Below are 22,862 nucleotides of genomic sequence, written 5' to 3'. Positions count from 1 at the left end.
CAAATGAGCCCTCATGAAACATGTACTGTAACATCCATTGGTTAATGTCACCAAGAGAAAAACACCCATGGAAAAACTTAGTTCTGGCCCAGCAGGGTGAATTTGCAGCTATTTGTACTAATGTTGACTTTGCTACTGTCTCTTTTATGGGGGATTTCAGTAAAATGTGTTTAAACCAGTCTAAAGAATAGTGTTTGGTTTATTAAAGACTGAGAGTCTGTGTAGATTAGATCTCATTCCCAGGGACAGCATTCAGAAGAGGTGATCATCTCTTTTGTTTGGGGTGAGATCTGTCACAGTCAATTTAAGACATCTAAAATTAGAGATCTGACTAAATCTTGGCATGGACACTTGCAGATGATAGCTCATCATGAAGGAAATTAATAGAAGGAATTGTGAATTTTGAGATTATTACTCTGAAGTTGTGAAAGTTATCTAGATCACTAATTCAGACTTTTTTTTTTTTTTTCCCCGGTGACTTTTATCTTCTGTATTTATCTTTTATCTTTATTCTACAGCATTGGATTCCCTGTTTTCTTACCATACAAATTGTCTGAAACAACCCCCCAACTACTTAACAGAAATATTAGCATATAACTAGACAGCTTTTGGAAGGATTAAGGGATATCTTGGTACTTTATGTCAAAAGACTTGATAATTGCTTGGTCCTTTCTCAGAGTTAGAGATGATCACAAAATATAGTCCTACCAAAAGGAGTTTCAAGGGTATAACATAAGCATTATTCACAGTGAGATTATTTTTTAGATGAGTACTACAGTAATGGTAGTGTTCACAATACCCTTCTGTGTTTTCCTGTTTTGATTTTTTTGAGTGATAAGTACTAAATAATCTGAAGATCCTTTAAAAACAGTTCTTTTATTGCTTTTTGAAATAAATATCTTTTTCCTTTTCCAGTGTATTGTGTTTGTAAGATTATGGAACAGGTAGTAGGACAAATTTTAAATTTTACATTATTAATAAGGAAATAAGTGCACAAGTCCATCTGTTGGGAAATTTCTTCCATCCCGTGTATAGCACATAAAGTACATTCCAAAATCTTTTATTCTCTCTGGAAATGAGAAGACAATTTTGGATTATTATAAATTAAATCAGACTTCAGGGAGAAGTGACAAGAACAACAACCATGCTGATTAACATATCTGGCTGCTGGCCAACAGAGCCATTTGATTAGGAGCATGGAAAGGAGGGACTGTAATGTGAGACTTCTATGCCTTGCAGAAGAGTGGGTGAAATGCCACTGGGAATGGCTAAAAGGCAACCAGAATATCTGGCAAGGCAGGTTGTGCTGTGTCCAGCCTTCTGAAAGCAGAGGCAATATTTGGAAACCAGAGCAGTGGAAAAGCAATGGTGAGGCTCTCCTTCATCACAGTTTATTCCTCCTCCTTCATCCAGTCCTACTTCATGAGAATTTCCACTTTAAGTAATGAGCACACTGAGGTATTCTCACACTGTCTCCTTAAAACCAAATCAAGAAGGGAATGACCTTTGGCCAAAATGTTGCTGCCCCGTTATCTTTTTAGTTTCCTTCTGTCTCAAAGTTATTGATGAGAGTGAGGACTCAACATCTATACGTCCATACAAAACTGTTGTGTTTAAGGATATACATTAAGTTCCTAAGGCAAAGTAGTACAAATTCGTTCAAAACAAAAAATTCACTAGACAGTAAGATTTCAATTTGCAATGTTTTGCACTTTCAGTGGAGAAGGCTAAATTCTTCTAAGTCTCTGGCTCTGTTAGACATGGTGATAACATGAGATTTTTCTGATATAAACTGTGTGCAAAATGCAAAAACCTGCATGGCAAATTGGAGTTTGCTAGAATCCTTATTTAGTCATGGAAATACCTTGTTGCCATCCCGTTGAATTAAATGACTGATTCTTTGTGTGTGTAGTCAGAAAACTGTATTTTATAATATGTGATTCCCATTCTAATGCTTTTATCTAAATTTTCTGTATTGGGATTTTAGCTGGTAAGGAAAATTAAGATTAGATACTTGATCTGCATTTGAGCAGTATCAGGCAGACTTTGAGAGATGCATATTGTTGTGGTATGTTCTTTCACATAAAATCCCTGTCTAAAAGAAAAAGAAAAATAAAAGCATTAACAGTGCAGTGGTAAAATTTCCTTTAGTTAATCACTACTTTTCCTTTCAAAAAAAAAAAAAAAAAAATCCTAGTTGAATTGATTTGGGGCAGAATATAACAGAAAAATGCTATTGGTTCATCACCCTTTTTTTCCACTACTTTTTATGCTTAAATTACTCCAGATAATCGTACTACTTTAGTTACTGTAGGTGGTAAGATTAAAACACCAGTTGGAACACTACTGATATCTCAGACAGAATATCCAATAAATGAAGCGTTTGTGCTGTATGGTCCCTTAAGACAGCTAATATATCCATGTAGCTAAGCAGCTACATTGCCTTTCCCTTGCTGAAGAGGTATTCACATGCAAAGTCAGAATGAATTTAGCAGTTCCTCTGAGAAAACCTGAGCTGTTCAAAGAAATGTTATCAAGGATGAGGATCTCATCTGATGTTTTTCACCTCTTCATAGATTTTTTTTCTTCAAGCCAGGTTCATATTCTACGTGATATGCTGAAGTTCCTTGCAGCAAATCCAATTTGCCTTCAAATATTTGGCACTGCTTCAAGGAAAATGATCAAATGATCAAGTTCACCTTGATCCCTTAATTTTTAAATTGCTTGGCTTGCTCTTTTTCCCACAGTGTTGGGTCAAGATTTTCTTCACAGGGTGAGTTTCAGTTCATATTCTCTATTTTCACCAGCTGAGTTGCAGATTTGTAGTATGTCTGTCAATTTGGATTTTTTTTTCATATGTCAGGCTGCTTGCCCTTGAGTATTTGCCAGTACAAGAAAAAGGGAAAACACCTGAGCAGCTAAAGAAAGAAGAGAATTCCAAATGTGCGGTAAAAATCTGGGTTGAAAAGTATATGGATTTTCTCTTTTCCCCTTCTTTCCCTCCCCCTTTCACCAATATTTCTGGGCTCAAACTTAGTTCATAAATTATTTGAATCTACAGCTGTGAGAAATGGCACCTTCAGGAGAAACCCTTCTGTCACTGACATCTTATCTAGCAGGAGTCTAAGGAAAGCACAATGGCCTGCTTCCTTTCTTTTCCTTTCCATCACTATGTGAAAGAGCATGAGGCTTGGAGTGCAGTTATGTCTATAGAACTGTATAAAGACATACTGTCCTCAGAACTTTTCTCCACTGTGTGTATTATCTTGATCAACTATAGGCACTGAATGGAAAGCTCCACACTTTGAGTCTCCTCAATTTGAACTGAAGAGCCAGGATCTGTCAGTAGACATCTCGTATTTAATGCAGATCAAGCATAAAGGAATACTAAAACTGCAGTTGCCAATGGGTATGTACTTATATTAGTACAGCCAGGCATCTGCATGGACATAGTAATTTCTCCACAGCAAATGGTTCCTCTTGATTTTGTTTCCCACTCCCATAATGCGTTGTGCAAAGTCATACAGTATTATTTCTTCACAAGGATGGCAACCTTTGCTTGCCAGACTTTTAATTCTGATCATTTTTGATTACTGATTTTGTAACTCATATTTTCATATTTTAAATCATCATCTCAATAGGACAATATTTCTGTGCAAAATTATTTTCTTTCCATTACAGGTGTTCTTTCTCTTTAGTATATACTATGTATATATATAAAAATACATTAGAGAGGAATCTATTTATAATAACCTTGTATTTCACCAGAATAAATTTAGAAAATATGAATACTGCGCAATAACTTTTCTTATGTCATAACAATAGTGATAAAAAAGTTACTGCATCTTTCAAAATATTGAGTCATTCCTTCCTCCATACCTCCCTCCCTCCCTCCCTCTCTCCCTCCTTCTCTTCCTTCCTCCCTTCCTCCCTCTCTTGCTTTTCCTTTCCTCCCTCCCTCCCTCCCTCCCTCCCTCTCTCCCTCACTTCTTTCATTGCTCTTCCTTTCCTCCCTCCTTCCCTCCCTCCCTCCCTCTCTCCTTCACTTCTTTCATTGCTCTTCCTTTCCTCCCTCCCTCCCTCCCTTCCTTCATTTCTTTTTCTTTCCTCCATCCCTCCATTCCTTTTTTCCTGATGGGCTGTGCTGCCAGATGAGACCTATCCCAAAGCACTTTGTGGCAAATAGCTGATTGTTTGAGCACTGGTCCACATAGCTGTGGAGTTGTGAGTATAACTTTTAACTTCCTTTTTTTTTTTTATATTCTTCTGCTTGCAATTGCATAACATTCTGCAATGTCTTTTCCCAGCACAATTGTCAAGAAAGAGCACAGTAATAGAGGTCAGTTGTGAATATAATGAAAAGTCCTGTAAGAATCACTGTGCGTACAATGTCACTGGTGGTGTGAGCTTTGTTGTAATTTTATTCCAAGCTTGCAAAGGTCTTATTCCTAGTACATGACTCTTTCTTATGGCACATGGTTCAAGTCATGTTGATTGCTTGGCTAAGACTCTCTTAATTCTTTAATCTCTTTGTATATCTATAGTTAACTATCACATTTTAATTTTAAATTTGGAAGCAAACACTAAGAAGATCATTTTACAGGTGTCTGGACATTATTTATTAAAATATTTTTCAATTTAAAAAAAGATTTTATTAAAAGAAAATATAATATCACTGCCGTTGACAGTACCCATCCAATTTTATAATTAACATTTTAATATCATAAAAAGCCAGCAGGAAGCTACAGTATCATGCACATATTCATTACATTACACTTTACTTTCTATTAGTTAATGATCTAATTTTATTTTATTGCACAGCAGTCACGAGTAATTCATTATATGACTTCCGTATTATAACACAAGATTACATAATACGACTTATCAGGATTTGATATGGTCTAGTTTTGACATAGAATGTCATATATTTTTTCTCATGCATGGGCATTACACAGTTTTTCTAGGTCAAGTTATCCCCTTTTTGTGCTGTAATGAAACATCTTGATATTTTCAACATGAACAGAAGACAACATCCAATTTACTGGAGAGGGAAGAAGATGATTGCAGTACAATAGAGAAATAATTTAAAAGTAGCACTATTCACCAGTCCTGTTTGTTTAGATTGAACTTATTTTGGAGCAGGGACTCTTGTTCAGTATTATTTAATGTTAAGACTTTCATGGTTATTTTGCCTATAAAACATACAATTACAATAATATTTGCATCAGATTAATGCAGGTTTTCTTTCCTCTTCCTCTCCCCCAGCGTATTTTTTTTTTTTTTTTTTTTTTTTTTACTGTAGCTGTGGTCTCACTCTTACCAGCATTTCAGGAATGCAAAATACCCTAAAGGCAAGATGGCGCTTGGGCCAGGACATGGCTTTACTTTAATTTAATTTAATTTTATTTTAATTTTTATTTTATTTTATTTTAGTTTTGGGGTGTGTGTTTTTTGGGGTTTTTTGTTTGTGTTTGTTTGATTTTTTTGTGACTCTTCAGTAACTTCCTCAAAATTTTACTTTTATCTTATAAATGTGAGCATACTGACTTTGTGGGTTTGAAGCCCTGTAGGGCACTATTAAGGGTCTCATAAGAGTCACTTTTTAAAAGTTGATCACAAGAATTTAAAAGAATGCAAAGTTACGTGTACTAGGTTTTTGCTTTCTCCTGAACCCAGCTCAAGAAGAGGAATTCCCAGATGCTGTTGAGGAGTGCCTTTGTCCTTTGAACTGTCCCAGACTGAGTGTTAATTACTCAAAGTTGGTATCCTCTTCTGTAGGATGCCTTCACTGAGACACTCCAGTATGAGACATAAATCAGACCCTGTGCTGTGCTGTCATTACATATACTTTTGCTATGATAAAAAATAAACAATTGCAGAAAAGCATATTCAATATTTGTTCATTTGTGAACTCATGCAATTGCATTAGAAACAATCTAAATTTTATGCTGAACTACTATTCTTTGTATATGTACATTCAGGAACTCCAAAAAATAAATGTTTAGATGATCTGAAATGGAGAATCTGACATTTCGTTTCAAACACACAATGCTGTAAGGAAAAAAAAAGTAACTTTAGAAACAATGAAAGTTGAAGAAAAATAACATAAGCAGTTCTTGGGTGAGAAAAAGTTGAAGCGTCAGTAAATACTTAGAAAATTTTCCAATATAAATTTCAGTCTCTGTGTGAATTTATTCTTTTATTTGAAAGCACATGGGCTTTTGTTCAGAAGATATGTAGATGTTCAGAAAGCAGAAAGGCTAGATAGCTGGTGTATTTCAGTGTAATGTCATACAGACATTTTTGCAAGGGATAGATAGTACTGAGACTCACCCTCCACTAAAATTTTGTCAGTGATCCAGAGATAAACACATAGTGACAGCTAAGAAATCTCTGAATAGGACAAAAGCTAGGAACAAATAGTGCAGTCCACTGGCACAGGCTGACATACCAGAACACAGTGATTCTAAAGTCGTTTGAATGTGAAAAAATGCAAATCAAATTTAAAAACACTTTCTTGTTGCAAAGCAATAAAAACCCAAATGTCTAATTAGTTGCTGTGGTTTAACTATGGTAGGCAGCTCAGTCCCACACAGACGCTCTCTCATTCCCCCCAAGCAGGATGGAGGAGAGAATCAAAAAAACTTGTGAGGTGGAGTAAAGACAGTTTAATGTGCAAAGCAAAAGCTGGGTATGCAAACAAAGCACAATAAAGACTTTATTCACTGCTTCCTATCAGCAATCCCCTGAAAACCAGGCCTCCATCATTTTTACTCTTGTTTTTTTTGATGACTTCCTTCACAATTTTTCATTTGCTAACCCACTAGTGTCCTTACTCCTCAAGGTGCCCTTCAGAAAGCATAACTTTCTGTCTGTTCAGTGAGTGATAATAACAACTTACAGAGATTTATTGTTATATGCTGAGCGTTATGGCAGGATGTCAGGTATTCACTATAACTTTGTTGGCCCAATTGACCAAAGTTTCATTGCTCAAGCTAACATTCAGGTAAATAGTTAGGTTTCTATATAGCAGAAATGCAGTAATAAGGTTGCTACTATTTTATGTTCTCTTTTTTTCCCAACCAAAAAATATATTTGTTCTTCAGAACACTAGCTGGAAAAAAAAAAAAATTAAAAATCTATGTCTAGGTAAAAAAAAAAAAAAAAGTTACTTATTTAAAAAAAAGAAATACAGTCCCACGCTATACTAAATGAAATGACCTTTTCACACACAAAAACACTCCCATGGCAATTTAACTTATCAGTGTAAAACCACTATAAAAAAGAAAATAGCAATATGCAGGCATTTTAGAACAGTTCAAGGGAAAAAATAATTCTCTTTTAAGAAAACTCTTCTTTAGAAGCTTACTGCACACAAAGAATCCAAAATGCAGATTAAAATGTGATCTTAGACCAGTGTTCATGAAGAAAATTTGTACGAAAGTCTCTTTACAAATTCCCACATTACAGCTACATTTTCTTATGGTTTCATTCATGTCAGTTCTAGTGCCCTGTTTAATTCGATTATGTGGGGGTTTATTTGCTTGACAGACATAATAGTCAATTAATGCTAACACATGCTAAATCCTGTAACATCTTCTACTCTGATATCCAACCAACAGTACCTTTGATAGTGTCAGAAGTTCACATTCTAAATTTAGACAAAATAATTATCTGAAGAATGATTGGGTTTTATGCATATCAGCAGCTTTTTATACAGCAGGATCTGCTGTGGTCTATTGTGTTTGTAATCCATGGATTACATTCTGAGTAGGCTTTGACACAGGCAACAGTAACAGCTCCATTATGTCCTATCACACCAACTAGCCATTAGTTTATAAACCTTCTCCTCTGTAGTTCTGTGAGCTTCTATTGCCTTTTACTTTCTATAAATATTTGTAAACAATAATACAAATTATGTGTAAAAGACACAAAATAGTCCTAAATGATAAGATTTTAAAAATGCTTTTAAAGAACCAAAGGAAAGAATGTCAGATTTGAATCCCTGCTCTAATTATGCTATTTAAGGTTCCAGTGCTGAAGCATCTGTCACTTCACCCTAGTCTGAGGCCAATAAAATAATTTAATGAAAAGAAAATAAATTGAAATTTCAAAGGGCTGAGTGCTCATTTTAACAGAAAAAACAGCAGCAATGAAAACCAGTTAAGTGAGTCAAACTTTAAATGAGGGTTCAGTCTTATATATGAATGACCTAAGAGAAAAGACAACTTTTTTTTTCTGATTTATTCTGTTGAATCAGCAGGTAATCAAAGTATTTATTTCTATCTTATTTCTCATCCTGTATAAGAATGACAATATGGCAAAAAATTGAGGGTTTTTTTTTTTTTTTTCATTTTCAAGAGAATTTTGGGTTTGTTTTAGTTAGGAATATACAGATTTGTCTACATTTTCAGATGTCTGTAAGATTTTTTTTCCCCCTCATATCCACAAGTATGTAGTGAATCTAGGAATAAACAAGATGTGAGAAGATTTGGTATAGTATTCTGTTCAGGATGAAAGTTAGCCTTTCAGTCATGTAATTTCCTGAGTAAACCATTTCCACTTTTCACTCTTTTTTGTAACGTAAAGAAATGTTGCTTGGTAAAAGGGTTGCACAAATGTATTTTTGCATCACTTCTTCAAGAAAAAATTATCTAAGATTTTGGAGTTTTAGTATCTTCAACTAAATGGCTGAGTGTGTCTGATCACCCAAGTCACATTGTATTATTGCTGCTTTCTCATTAGAAGATTGCCAATTCAAGCTGTCAAAGTGATTGCCTAAATTCCATTGCACAGATTAATTTGCATGAGCATTGATAATGCCTTTTTCCTGGAGATTGTTTGGTTTTTGTTTTTTTTTTTTTTTGTAGGGAATTTAGTCTAATTGTACATATAAACAAATAGATCGTAAGTGTATATATGTTAAAAACAATGTCATCTTTATTAAAAGAAATAGTCTTTTTATTTACTTTTTTGATTACATGTTCCAATAATCAAAGAGCAAGTGTTGACTTCACATGTTCCACAGCTGACGGCTGTCTTTCCACTTGTTTTGAATGGATCTGAAATATACAAATCTTTAAGTCTGTCTTAGTTTCTTCTTAATTAAAAAAAATAAAAAACAACAAACTGTAGAGATCATACCTAAGTACCTAATAATGGATAATTTTTAAACTAAGTACTGGAGACTGATTGCAGTAAGTGCAGCTGAGTTGGAGGTCAAAATATTGAAGTATTAGCCTGAAGGAATTGTTCAGTTGTTGTTTATTTTCCTCATATACACAACATATATCTTATACAGCTGAACCATATTTTTAATCATTGTGACCCAAGTGTGTTTGTGGATATGTTAAACCATCTTCCCTACTGGAAAAAAATACATGACCTCTGAAATTGTAATGCTTTCTTGCTGAAATTCACAGATCATGGATTTCAAAACATTCATGCAATATACAGTTCATTTGGAATTGAAAAGCCTCAGTATTTCAGTATATTATTTTCCATCCTAAAGCTTTTTTAGGTATTATAGATTTCCCATCTTTGAGACACTGTGTGCTTAAATTTGTTGTCTTTAAATCTTCTGACAATGCACATGATATGTGATAATACATGTAATACATTAAAAAAAAAAAAAAATCGTATGTGTTATTTGTCCTAAAGGAAAAGCAAGCTTTAAATATTTTTGTATATTTGGCTGAGAAAGTTGGGGCTGTTCAGCCTGGAGAAGAGAAGGCTGCGTGGGGACCTCATAGCAGCCTTCCAGTATCTGAAGGGGGGCTATAGGGATGCTGGGTATGGACTCTTCATCAGGGACTGTAGTGCCAGAACAAGGGGTAACGGGTTAAAACTTAAGCAGGGGAAGTTTAGATTGGATATAAGGAAGAAATTATTTACAGTTACTGTGGTGAGGCACTGGAATGGGTTGCCCAGGGAGGTTGTGTTCAAGGAAGGCAGTGATCAAGGCCAGGTTGGGTAAAGCCCTGGGTGGTACGGTTTAGTGTGAGATGTCCCTGCCCATGGCAGGGGGGTTGGAACTGAATGATCTTAAGGTCCTTTCCAACCCTAACTATTCTATAATTCTATGGTTCTATTTTCAGTAAATAAACAGGTGGGTGGATATTTATTGTGGTGGGTTGTGGGTGGATGCAACAACCATCAGAGGTGGAAAATATGGCAGGTATTTTATATATAATACACAGAAATATAGCTATACACATTTGCCCATGCTAGGTGTGAACTAACATCTACCTTTAAATTTCATGTTGTGTTAGTGCTACTGGATAGAGATGTCTTTAGTACAGTAGCATTCCCTTAAAATTTTGTGAACAAACTTCATCTTTCCATTTTGAAGATAATTGAAAAAAAATTCCTTTACAATAAAGGTGTTGTTTTAACAGGTTTTACCTGTAAATGCTACAATGAATCCATAAGGACATAAGGATAGAATAAACTGCTACAATTTTTTTTTTTTTTTTTAGTTCCCCCGTGTGCAATATGTTAGATACTAATGTTTCTAAGTGAAAGAAAATAAAAGTTGTTTCTTTAAAAAATATAGTAGAAGTATTAGGGGTAATACAGATGGTTAACATGTATAAGAATGAAAAATCCTTATAAAACTGTATGCATCATGTTTTCATTTTATTATAATTTTGTGATCAATGGCATCCTAATTCTGCTTATTGAGCTGCAAATATAAACTGCTTGCTCAAAATACAGATTTTAGATGAAATGAATACATATTTTAGATAAATTGCCTTGACTGACATTTATATCTTTCTCCCTGCTAAAGATAAACAACGTTTGCTGTTTTTCTAAATCTGTAAGTCCTTCACTTTCAGGGATCTAGATTTCATTACCAATTAAATGCTGAAGGACAGCATTTTCTGCTTTTGATTGGTCTCAAGCTCTGTTCTTTAGGTTACTATTGTCCCCTGGAAGCAAATAATGTAAGATTTCTACTGGGGAAAAAAAAAAAAAAAAGAGAGAATTTGTGACAAACATGACAAACACGATAAAATCTTTAAAATCAAACCAAGGAAAAAAAGAATTAATAAATAGTCCATTGGTGAGTTTGCGTGGTTAAATAACAAGGCGTATTGAAAACAACACTCAAAACATGTTCTATTTAATTAACTGGCTTTATGTCTTCAAAAGGTTGGGCTGATTCAGTCCAGCTAATACTCAAATGAAACCAGTATGCTACTACCCTGATAAAAATTGGTAAAATTCTTCATAACAGATTCAGCATAATGCAACAGTCCACTGCCAGATCTTTTGAGCTTTCGCAAAACAAGAAATGCCTCTTTTTTAAGAGGCTCTATACCTGTTAAAAAAACTGGCAAAAAGGCTGCTTGGCAGAGAAAGCTCTGGGGGTCATGATGGACAAAAAACTAAGCTGGTAGTGCACCGTCACAGCAAAGGTGTCCAACAGCATCCCGCACTGTATTAGGAAGTGTTACCAGGTGGTCTAGCAGGGTGATCCTTCCCCTCTTCTCAGTCCTGGTGAGGTGACATTTGGAGTACTATGTCTAGTTCTGGATACTCAAGTACAAGAAAGGTATGGAGTGACTATAGTGAGTCCAGTGAAGGGCTACGGAGAAGACTGGAACACCTGACATAGGTAAAAGGTGAGAGCTAGGACTGTTCAGTCTGAAGAAGGCTCAGAAGGATCTTACCAACGTGTATAAATGTCTGATGGGAGGGAATGAAGAAGAGTGACATAACCAGAGGCAATGGACACCCACGGAAACTCATTCAATTTCATCTAAAGACAATAAAACACTTTTTTTTTCCCCTCTGAGAGTGGCTACACACTGGCAGAGATTGTCCAGAGGTGTTGTGGAGTCTCCATCTGTAGAGATAGTCAGTATGTGACAGGACATGGACTTAAGCAGACTGCTGTAGCTGACCCTGCTTTGAATAGGAGTGTTGCACTAGGTCGTCTGTAGAGGTCCCTACCAACCCAAAAGATTCTGTGATTCTATAAAAAAAAAAAAAAAAAAAAAAAGTGTTTATGTGATTTATAGAATTATCTGTGCTTATAATCTTTGGTGAAGTGCAATAGGAGTGGATATAAGACAACAACGGAGTTGGTGTTGGGCACTGTGTATCTCAGAGTGGGAGGTTATAGTAGTTCTAGTCTGATTCCGTGGCCTGAACACATGTTAATAGCTGAAGAATACTAGATGATCTCTTGGAGTACTTCATCACTCCATTTCACTTGATTTAAGAGGATTTTTTTTCATAGAATCATAGAATGGTTTAGTTTGGAAAGGACCTTAACATCACCTAGTTCCAACCCCCCTGCCATGGCACAAAGCAACCAAAAATTACTAAGTGTTTTTCTTCAGAAGTCTTTTCCTGATCAGAAATAAAATACTGGTGCCAACTCTACTATTCAGGAGGTAAAGAGCTGTTAGTTACTTATTATGACAAATACTGAGTTGGGACTATTTCTTCATTAAAGTCAAACTGAGGCTATGACCCTGCTCTTCACCAGATGAAGAAGCTGTGAATACAGCACATATAAAATTCATTGTAGGTACAGCTGGTCTGTGTAAGACAGCATGAATTAATAGGTCTGAACAGGTTTTGCTTTGGTAAGATATTTCATAAATAACTGAGGTGATTCCCTTGTGTCCCATGGGTTTATCTTTGCTATTTAATAACTCAGAATGTTCTGTGTTTTAGCCATGCTGTAAAACTGAAAAGCTGAAAAGGACAGAACCTTCTCGTATGTATTCTTTATCAGCAGAATTTTGGTCAAGATTGCACAATATCACTAAGACCCTGAAGGATGATATATCAGCAGGTAGTTTTGAATCTAGAAAATAAAATCGGTGGCATAATGCTTTTTTCCCTAAGGAGTTTACAGTCTAAAGTGTCTTTCCAGGAAAAGCAGCTCTACATATGAACAGGCATCAGACATAGTGTGCAGCCTGTAAGAGCAAAGTTTAATGGTCAGAAAGAAAAGGAAAAGAATACTAAGAAGCCTGTAGAAAAAAAATATTAATTTTCATTTCTTAAACAGTATTAGAATATTAATTTTTATTAAGCCATTTTCTTTTTGGTGGTCTTATATGGAAATATTGAATTTATCAATTAAGTGAATTTATATTTGAAAAAAAGTGCAATGTTGCAGTAATTTTTCAATAAGGATTGTCAAATACTTTTATGAACCTTAAAAAGTAAAGTGGCTGTTAGACAAAGCAAAGAGTGAAATTATTAAAAGCACATACCTATACATTAGCTAAAAATGCTCATATCTTAGATCACTGTGTTAGCTTCTATTAAATCTGAAGTGGTCTGTTCGTTTTGTGTCAGGTGTGATAGATTTACACAGATAAAACTTTCCCCAGCCATTTCTTCAGTGACTACAAGAGGTGATTTAAAAAGGAATCACTTTGTTTCTATTGGAAAGTAATTCATTTTCTATGCTATGGTCCCAGCAAGGGTTCTGATCTCCTGCAATGATATATACAATGGCTCTGTAATGTGGGGTACTGAGGGGAAAATAGAAAACAGAAGCTATCAAACACTTTCCAAAACTATATCTCAGACTTTAGCTGGGGGAGAAGCTCCTGTAGATCTTAATCCAGCACATCAAATTCATGTAGACATAGGATGTTGGAAAAAGAAGACTTTGGCAGAAATCAGCTCCAAATATAAGCTTTTGTTTTGCTGTTTAAATTTAAGATGTGCTAAACATCTTGAAAACAATTATTGGTGATTAGTTCAATCTGCTGGTTCCTGAAAGATGCAGATGGTACAGCACTAATGACAGTAATTACAGTTCAGATACTTTAAATCCACTTGCAATGTGCGCACTTTAAAAACTTTTATGAATAAGCAGGATTTAAAGTGTCTGTGCAAAAATAAAACTCCTCTGTCCTATATCCTGTTTAACAGAGAACTTAGTTGGATATCCTTAGAAATTAGGCACATTAAATAAGAAGATATATGTCTGGGTTTGGCTGGGATAGAGTTGGTGGGCGGTGAGCAATTGCATTGTGCATCACTTGTTTGTTTTTGTTGTTATTATTATAACTATTATTATTATTATCATTATTATTATTTTCCATGTATTTTGTGTCCCATTAAACTGTTTTTATCTCAGCCCATGAGTTTTACTTTTTTTTCTTTAAATTCTTTCCCCCATCCCACTACAGAATGAGGAGTGAGTGAGCAGCTGTGTGGTGTTTTAGCTGCTTGCTGTGTTAAACCAGAAGAGATATGCATACAACATGCACACATAAAGAGAATGGACTGCTCAGTATGGTTTGGTTTTGCATGGGGTTTTGTAATCACTATAAACACAACACTGATACAAGGGATCAAACTTTTTTCATTGTGGTTTATAACAATGTAAAAATGCTCTCATCTGTTATTCTAGGTGGTGTTACTTGAAGTAACAATTCAAACAACATCATCAGCATGAATGTGAGGTGAATAAAGCTGCTGCAAAACCACCACATTAAAAAGGAATGAATTATACCTCTTCAAGGAAAGATTTCATCCTCAAAGAGTTCTCATTCAAAACCTAAAAAATGAAAAGGCCTATGTATTTAGATTGAAACATATCAGTGGTCATATTTAATCACAGAACAAGATGTTGCAATGTTACTAGACATAAAAAGTTGAAGTCAGCAATAATTGGTTATATCTAGGTTTGAGATCACAGATGTATAAACGAAATTGCTGATTCAGTGCCCATTTTAGCTAGTGTAAAAGATCAAAGGAAGGATTTAGTAGGCTATGCGTTTGTTGTAGCACAATATGACAATAAGGCATTAAGATAAGTAGGACAGGAAAATATTTTATAAATTTTTGTGTATAAATATATAGACATATCTTGAGGGAAATACCAGCAAAACCCAGCACCAAGCCAGAAAGAAAAAAATGTTTGCTAAGAACACCCTTGTGGGAAATATAATCTATTAAGAGTTTGTACTAATGAATACAAATATATTATATTTTATATATTGTCGTGTGTTTAATATGTAAGCATGCAGAAAATAATAATTTCATTTAAATAGTTGAAATGTTAATGTTTCAACTGCATTTTCGTAAGGCTATGTGTATTTTCTGCTCAATATCCTAAGTAAATGGATCTCAAAATACACTGTCAAAGCAAGTCATTCTGCTATTTATAAGGTATACTTTACATAGTAAACCACTGTTTTGTCATCTCTCTATTTTTTTTAAATATATTTTTTCCTCTTATAAATGCTGATGGAAGTTTTAGGATGCCTACAAAAATAAAAATAGCTGTTTATAAAGTTTAGAGGAAGATCTTTCACCTTGAAGTTTCTGTTAGTCACTTCCCAGCTGGATGTCTCATGGGTGGTTTACCTTACTGGTAATTTAGCCTCAACAGAAAAGGCCTATATTTGCTTTCTACCCTTCAAGTCATACTTTATCTCTGACCTCAGGCTGACTCTGTAGTTACCTTTTTTCTCCACAACAGATGGTTCCAAATTATTGAACATAAACAACATGGCTTTACATCATTTTGTGATAAAGCATAAACATTCCCAGCACTGATAATAAATATGGCATTCTATATCTACAAATGTGAAAATACTTGCACAATTTCAAGCATATGCAGTAACTCTGGTTTAGTGTTTGCCCGTGCGTGCGCATAATCTAACCTTTTTTGTTCCTGTCCAATTAACGCATGTTCAGGTTTTCACTGAAGGAATGGGTATCTGTTTCACACAGATTCATTGAGGTAAGAAGAAATCCAGTGACTTGCCTGAGGGCATACAATGATAGAAAAGACATTGCTAAAAGTATTTTTCAAACTGCTATTAATTGTTTTATTAATGATCACTTACAGGAGTCAGAAACTGCCCAGGTGCTGAGCTGTGTGGTGTGATCAACACCCTGGAGGGAAGAGATGACATCCAGAAGGATCTTGACACACTTGGGCTAGTGCAAACATTGTGAAGTTCAACAAGGCAAAGTGCAAGGTACTGCACCTCAGTCAGGGCAATCCCAAGCGCAGCTGCATTTACACAGCTACACAGGTTGTGTGGAGAATGGATTGAGAGCAGCCCTGAGGAGAAGCTCGACATGAAGCAGCAGTGTGTGCTCGCAGCCCAGAAAGCCAAATGCATCCTGGGCTGCATCAAAAGAAGTATGACAAGGAGGTCAAAGGTTGTGACCCTGCCCCTCTACTCTCCCCTTGTGAGACCTCATTTGGAGCACTGTGTGCAGTTCTGGTGTCCTCAACATATGTGGGCCTGAAACAGAATCACCCACAAATCTATATGAGAAGCATATATAAAATATTTCAGAAACATAGTCCACATTTTTGTCATCCTATGCAAACTGGCAATCATTTTAATCAGCTGCTATTGGCTGAAGTAGTGTATGCTGTTCTTTAAAAATGTAAGAAATTAAACAATGGGGACGTAAGTTTTTATTGCTAGTAACTTTCACATAAGTCTTGTGAGTTATAAGATCCCAGTCAGGATGTAAACAATTGGGGAAATAATAAATTTTATTTATATCCTGTTTATACGAATGTATCCAAATTGCTAGGTGACAGTGGAAAGAATTATAGGACACGCACACTTTTATTATTTTACTTTTTATCACATAGGTGGCAAGCAAGGAGTACAAATACCTTGCTTCCCATATGGCTCCTGTGTACGTGTGCACTAGGAATGTGTAAGTCAGCTGAAGGCTGAAGAAGTAACAAGGAAAATAAATTGGTTCTCCAATGTAGAACTGTGTTTCTCAATGTCCAGATGCTGAGATGGACAAAGGAGATTTAGCAGTAGTGGACAACAGTGTTGTTTTATAGACAGAGTAAAACAGTAGGTTAATGACAAATTCATGATGAATGTGAGCGTAAATACCCACTGGTTGGATGCTTTTGATAGAGGGGAGGTAGTGGAAAGAGGAAGACAGAAAGAAAGACGAGCCCCAAGGAGGCATACTGAAAGAATTTAGTTCAGTATAAACTGGAAAAAAAAACCAGAAAGACATGCAGTTCAGCCAAAAGCTAGAAGTTGTGAAAAAAAATGAACAAAAAACCCCATTAAGTTTATAGCAGATGTAGTATGATTCAGAACATCCAGAAACACAAATATCCTTGTGATTTTTGACTCCTGAGTAATAAACTCCTCAGTTTCAGCTTCTATGCCAACTTATTTGTTCTTTAGTGTAAACATCCTTTCAAGAGAATAACTGTTTGTGAAAATCCTCATTGGAAGAAAGAATCTATCAAATCTCTAGAAAAAGCAAACCTTACTCTTCCTTCTCATGGTTGCTTTTGCATTTCTCTTCCAGACTTCAGGTTCTGTTCTATCTAATACAACCATGTTAAGAAAGAAAATTGAATACTTCACGTAATTTTCATCTTAAATACAAACGAAATACTTGTGCTGAAATATAAGAGAAAAACATTTTTTTCATTTTTTAATACTTTTTTTCTTATCTCTTTTTTTCTTATATATATTTTTTTTTTCCATTTAGGAGTAGTTTAGCAATGGATACAGGTTCAGTATTGTACCAAAAGTAAGATTATAAAATCATAAGTAAGAAGAAATATCTGATTACTACTAAATTAATTAAAAATTAAGTGAACATTACTACTATCTCTTTGCAAAATGAATAAACTATACCCGATATTTTAGATTTCACTGAAATTGGAGAAATAAAAAAAAAATTGTTTAATTCTTTTCTTTTTATCTCTTTTTTTATTGTTCTTTTTGCCTTTCTCCACCATAGCCTGCTCACTATTTTTTTTCCAATTAAATGTAAAAATATTAACTTTTAAATATTCTATTGAATTCAGAATATATTTGGAAATCAAACAAAGTATCCTCTTTTTTTGCATTGTAGCTGATTCACTTATTTGGACATAGAACTTGATATCAACCTTTTTAACACTAAGTTAGATTGTCTTTATTTTCTCACACCAAAACATTGCTTTGTCTTTAATGCATACTTCTCACTTCTGCAGGCTGCCTTATTCCAGTCACGCTTACCCTCTCCAATTTTCTTCCTCCTTTCTAATCAGCACAATAGAGTTCAACCTCTAGCCTATTTTACAAACACCTATATAAGCCATATAAAAAGTACATGTAGAACAATATCTTAACAAAATACTCATGCTCTGAATGCTGGCAGTCAGTTCAGGGGCTCAACTGGTTTGAACAATTAAACCAGAATAAATTTCTCACTGGTTGGGTGCAACCTTCAGAATGTTTTAGGTTCGATCCTCAATGTGAACCTAAGGGAACACATTCAGGTTTGCAACAGAGAGTCCCATAACAGTATCTAAAGATTAGAAGTTCTGAGAAGTTTGTTTATCAGTGTTTCTAACAATGGTGAAAAAGTTCACTGCACCTGAAAAAGCTTTGGGAGGATTTGGTTTGTTTTGTAAGGCCGGTGTGACATTTGTTAGGTATCTGCTTCATAGTGCAATGTTTTATTTAGTTTTATTTTAGCATTTCAGCTATATCTTCTGCTATAAATATACAGCTTATGTCTTTAATGAAGAAAGATCTATATTGGTTGCTTAAAATAAACAATAAAATAAGTTAATTGGATGGCTTTTTTTCACCCCCCAAAATCATGGGGTTTTGATCAGCCTATTTATCAGAATTTTAGATATCTCTTCCTTCAGTATTTCATTTTCATGAAATGTTAAAATGTTCAAAAATAATCAAAGTGGTGACTAAAAAATTCAATCACTTTCACTTCAATTGCTTTTCTTGAGAAACTATCCAAAAGGTGATATGTCTCTCTGTCAAGAAGATTTTCATGGTACTGAACTTAAATTTTTCTTCAAAAAAAATCACTTTCATATATGGCCCCTTTGCAATGTATTCTAAGTCTCATAAAGTTAAAACAACTATGACTACCTTTCAAATATTTATATGTATTATATTGTTGATTAAGGTATTAATCCTGAAAGAATTTTTGTGTGCCCCCAGTTTTTCCTTTAGAAGTAAACTAGGAATTGGACAGATTACACTGTGCAACACCCAAAACATACAGGGAAAACTTGCAAGGAATCCTTTGTGAATTTAGGCAACTTTTCCAGCTCTCTTATGTTCAATCAATATCCAGTGAGTGGATTTTCACTAGTGCACCCATGTAAAACTTCCAGGACTAATTCTGACATTTCTAGAGGCTTCTGTAATGCAATTAATTATTTAGAATGAAGGTTAAAAGTGACCATGTACATAGTTTTGTCATTTGTTTAACTAATTTAGCTATGTAAGAGGAATTGCTTAGGCTGATTAAAAAACAGAAGCCGTGTGATCTCTTTTACTAGGAGAATACTCTGATTGACTTTCTAATTGTGTTCTTTGTTTTGAATATCCTTCAAGTGCATTTCCATCCTTATTTTCATTTCAACATTTCAATGTATTTTTTCCTACTTTTACTAATAAAAACTTTAATTATGAAATGCTTTTATAAATCCTTGTTAAAAATCTTTAGAAGAAACACACACCATAAATATGGACAAAGCACAAATGCTTTCAGACATCAGTTATATCTATTGTCCCCTTGTGGTGTACGGGGATTTTTTATGCTGTGATGTGTTTGGGAGGATTTTTGCACCCAGCTGAGTCTCACAGTTGTCTTAAAGTTCACGTAAGGTGGCACTAAAAGGAGAGAGTGAAAAAGAGTATGTATATTTATTTTGGTCAACATTTTCTTGGTAACATTGCCTCATTTCTCAGATATTATGGAGTAGAATCCTTCTCTGTCACATTGTGGAAAGCAGCCTACAAAACAAAGGTGTTAGGTTGCCTAGGAATGTACAGTTTTCTAACTGTATCTTCCATTCACTCTGTCTTTGTTATTACTCCCATACTTGTAAAACAGGACTGGCCAGGAGCAGATTTTGTATTCCAGGTATTAAACTCTCCTGCTGAATCCAACGGTAAAATTTATTTGCACCAGGATTTCCTCCTCAAGGTAGTACATGGCATCTGTATTTGTCACGGGCACTAGGATTTCATGAGGGCATTGTCTGTGTGTCTAGGTGGGCACAGTGCATCTCCCAAAACCTGTGGTTCTGTGCCCATTGAGTGGGCTTCTGGAAATGGGAGCTCTTCTAGCCTGTTGCTGGTCTCCACATAACCCCTGCTTTTTTTCATGCCTTTCAGTCGACCATTCATTGAGGAATGAGTCCTAGAAATTCATACGAGCTAGCACAGCTTCCAGGAAGGCATCCTACAGAAAGATCCCTCTGATCTCTGCAACAAGACACCTTTTGTCATGATGTGGTTACTATTTTAATGTATGCTAAATAATGTGGGATTTTTGGATAAACCTCTCCACATCCAGCTCAGCTGCATGGATTAAGTCTCAACAACTTTTGAATATCATATTTAAATGTCATCAAGAAAAACTATCTGATGATATGGAATTTACGGACAGATTTGAACGTTTTAGGTTTATGATTGAGCCCCTAACTTTCTTTTAATATCAAAACTGCATATCCCACTTCTAATATTCCACTGCCCCTAAATTTTTTTCTCCTTGATTTGCATTATTACACAGTGAAAATGTTTTATATGAGGTACTCCAATAATTGTTGATCTCTTTAAAACCTCTATTTCACCCACACACACACTTAGGGCCCAATTTGCTAAGGTTTCACACATCGTTGTGCTTAAAATCTGTGGAAGTTCCACAAAAATGCTTAATGCAGCAAAACCTGTGAAACGTAAAGGAGTCTTACTCATTATAGTGCATTCAGTCTATGCAATTGTTTTATCTTTTATTAAGCACTATCAAAAAAGAAAGCTTTCTTTACCCTCCAAAGGAAATGGATGGTGTTAATTAATAATTAACTAATTAAATAAATAGGTCCTACTTAGAAAGCAGTCTTATTTTAAGATAAGTAAACAAAACACAATTTTTGATACAGCTGGATTGTAATCCAAAATATATTAATATTTTTTCCAAGTTCAAACACAAAAATTTTAAAAATTAATTGGTTGAAAATACTTTGAAAACTATTCTAAATTTCTAATTTCAGTGTAAATGTCACTAAGTAAAATGCTAGCCTTAGTTCTGTTTATATAGTGTATATTAGACATGCCATAACTGATAAAATGACTCTTAAGGGCTGTAGAAATAGAAAAGACACAAAGATTTAACCAAGTTGAAATATAATTTTCAGCTGTAAAACTTATAATAATTCAAGACTTATGGAAAATCATGAAAAGGAATTTTTCTTTATTGGCTTATACAGCTATTTGCAACATCTCTCCTTGTAGAACACCACTGTATTTGACCATGACACTTTGATACACTCCTGTGATGGTCCACATAATACATTAAAATATAAGCTTTATTTAATAGAAATGTAAGTATATTAGTTTTCAAAACTAAATGATAGAATGAGAAAATATCAGGTGTCTTAAACATTTTCCGTTTGGAGTCTTCAGTCTATGAAAATGAAGTCTGAAGAAAGTGGGTCACAGACTGATGGGGAAGTATCAAAATACTGAAATACCTACACTGTGTTTATACTTTGCACCTCTATATTCCTGATTGTCCTATCTTTACTCCATATTAAGGGCAGGTGCCTGCCTTCAGAAAGAATACAGAAGTTTGAACCCTATTTTTCTGAATATTTTAATGAAAAAAGAAAAAAAATTCATTAATATAAAGAAAAGGGCTTTTCATTATTAGCACCTAATTGAAATGATTCTCCAGAGCATTATATTAAAGACAATTTAGGTCAGGTCTTCATTTGCCAATGTGGATCTTATTTGCAGCCTCAGACCATATCCATGCTGAAATTCTTATTCTGCTCTCTGGCTTTCTTTTATTTGAATAAAGTACCTTTTATATTTGTACAATCTAATTTAATGATGGCATGTCCATTTCATAGGCTATTTGTCATATTCTAGTAGGACGTAATAACAGACTTTTTAAGTAGAGGTTATGTTACGCATTCAAGACTGTTTCAGAGGTTGTGTAATAATTTTCTTTTTCTTTCATGGCTATGCTTAGTTTTCTGGCCTGAAAAAGAATTTTGATTCAGATTTAGCTTAATTCAGTTTTGTAGGGTGGGATAATAAAGCTGGAGGTGGAGCTATAGGCAAAGTTTTCTATATATAGACTTAAACAGAAGCTTTGGCTTTATGATGGCTTTAATGAGAGGGTAATAAAAGAAATAATTTCACTTGAAGCACTGTTAGGAATTCTGACTTACAGCATTTTTTAGTAGCAGAGTTGATTTTTTTAGGTTGGGAAAGTAAAATGTATATATTGAAGTGGAAGAAGGAGCTGAAGATCAAGGGGTAATGTGTTTGATGCAGCACATATCAAGGTGGAAGTCAGTCCCATGGCCTATGTCACAGAGTAGAGGGAATGGGGAGCTAAGGCAGAGCCTGATTGTTTCAGGGGTGTTTTAAGATGCTGGCTGCCTAAACGTTATCTAAGATTTTTCTTCTGATTGATATTATTCTATATACTTGAAAATCATTTAAACATTTACTTCTTTTAGAGGCCCTGCCATATGTTAGGAGGAACAGGACTTGCAAATTTTCTTTCCCTAGGACATAAAGAGCACCTATAAGCAGGAGTTCCTGGTTAGGATCCTGATTCTGTCTCTCTAGTATGCATATACTAAGTTAAAAAAGCTAGAGCAGTTTAAAGAAAGAAAGAAAGAATAATATTTTTGGTTTCCTGGGGTGGCCTGCCATAGGGCTCTCAAGAACTCTTTCTATAGACAAGATTTCTTGTACTTCTTATCATAAGGAAGGAATACACTAGTGTACTTGTGACAAAGGGCGACTAGAGCTTTCTGCTTCTAAAACAAGAAGACATCATAGAGTAGTTTTAAAAGGTCAAATCCACTTATTCATTAATTTATT

The sequence above is a fragment of the Lathamus discolor genome, chromosome 5, assembly GCF_037157495.1.
Source record: "Lathamus discolor isolate bLatDis1 chromosome 5, bLatDis1.hap1, whole genome shotgun sequence".
In the NCBI taxonomy this organism is placed as follows: Eukaryota; Metazoa; Chordata; class Aves; order Psittaciformes; family Psittacidae; genus Lathamus; species Lathamus discolor.
The sequence above is the reverse complement of the archived record's forward strand: the minus strand, read 5'-3'. Positions refer to the sequence as shown.